This window comes from Arachis hypogaea, chromosome 12 (assembly GCF_003086295.3).
Source record: "Arachis hypogaea cultivar Tifrunner chromosome 12, arahy.Tifrunner.gnm2.J5K5, whole genome shotgun sequence".
In the NCBI taxonomy this organism is placed as follows: Eukaryota; Viridiplantae; Streptophyta; class Magnoliopsida; order Fabales; family Fabaceae; genus Arachis; species Arachis hypogaea.
In genome coordinates, this window is record NC_092047.1 from 80,684,229 (window position 1) to 80,685,599 (window position 1,371).

The window sequence follows — 1,371 nt, forward strand, 5'->3', positions numbered from 1 at the left end:
GATTCTTACAGCTTGTACCTCAATGATCCCTAGCTTCTCCATTACAGAGAGAGGCATGAGGTTTATGCTTGACCCTAGGTCACATAGAGTCTTCTCAAAGGTCATAGTGCTTATGGTACAAGGTATTGAGAACTTTCCAGGATCTTGTCTCTTCAGAGGTAATTTCTGCCTAGTCAAGTCATCCAGTTCTTTAGTGAGCAATGGAGGTTCATTCTCCCAAGTCTCATTACCAAATAACTTGGCGTTTAGCTTCATGATTACTCTAAGGTACTTAGCAACTTGCTCTTCAGTAACATCTTCATCCTCTTCAGAGGAAGAATACTCATCAGAGCTCATGAATGGTAGGAGTAAATTCAATGGAATCTCTATGGTCTCTGTGTGAGCCTCAGATTCCCATGGTTTCTCATCAGGGAATTCCATGGAGGCCAGTGGATGTCCATTGAGGTCTTCCTCAGTGGAGATCACTGTCTCTTCCTCCTCTCCAGGTTCGGCCATGTGAGACGTGTTTATGGCCTTGCACTCTCTCTTTCGATTCTCTTCTATATTGCTTGGGAGAATACTAGGAGGGAGTTCAGTAATTTTCTTACTCAGCTGACCCACTTGTGCCTCCAAATTGCTAATGGAGGACCTTGTTTCATTCATGAAACTTTGAGTGGTTTTAATTAGATCAGAGACTATAGTTGCTAAGTCAGAGTGGCTCTGCTTAGAATTCTCTGCCTATTGCTGAGAAGATGATGGAAAAGGCTTGCTATTGCTAAACCTGTTTCTTCCACCATTACTGTTGTTGAAACCTTGTTGAGGTCTCTGTTGATCCTTCCATGAGAGATTTGGATGATTTCTCCATGAAGGATTATAGGTGTTTCCATAGGGTTCTCCCATGTAATTCACCTCTTCCATTGCAGGGTTCTTAGGGTCATAAGCTTCTTCTTCAGAGGAAGCTTCCTTAGTACTGACTGATGCAGCTTGTATTCCAGACAGACTCTGAGAAATCATATTGACTTGCTGAGTCAATATTTTGTTCTGAGCCAATATGGCATTCAGAGTATCAATCTCAAGAACTCCTTTCTTCTGACTTGTCCCATTATTCATAGGGTTCCTTTCAGAAGTGTACATGAATTGGTTATTTGCAACCATTTCAATGAGTTCCTGAGCTTCTGCAGGCGTCTTCTTCAGATGAAGAGATCCCCCAGCAGAGCTGTCCAATGACATCTTGGACAGTTCAGACAGACCATCATAGAAGATACCTATCATGCTCCATACTGAAAGCATGTCAGAAGGACACCTTCTGATCAATTTCTTGTATCTTTCCCAAGCTTCATAGAGGGATTCACCTTCCTTCTGCCTGAAGGTTTGGACTTCCACTCTAAGCTT

At 42.5% G+C, this 1,371-nt stretch overlaps 1 non-coding gene across 1 annotated transcript; it reads left to right on the top strand.

Annotated features, from left to right (window-relative positions):
- The first annotated feature begins 1,263 nt into the window (after positions 1-1,263).
- LOC112731425 (small nucleolar RNA R71) lies at positions 1,264-1,371 on the top strand. Its single transcript, XR_003167203.1, has one exon. It is a non-coding gene; the product is annotated as a small nucleolar RNA R71 (small nucleolar RNA).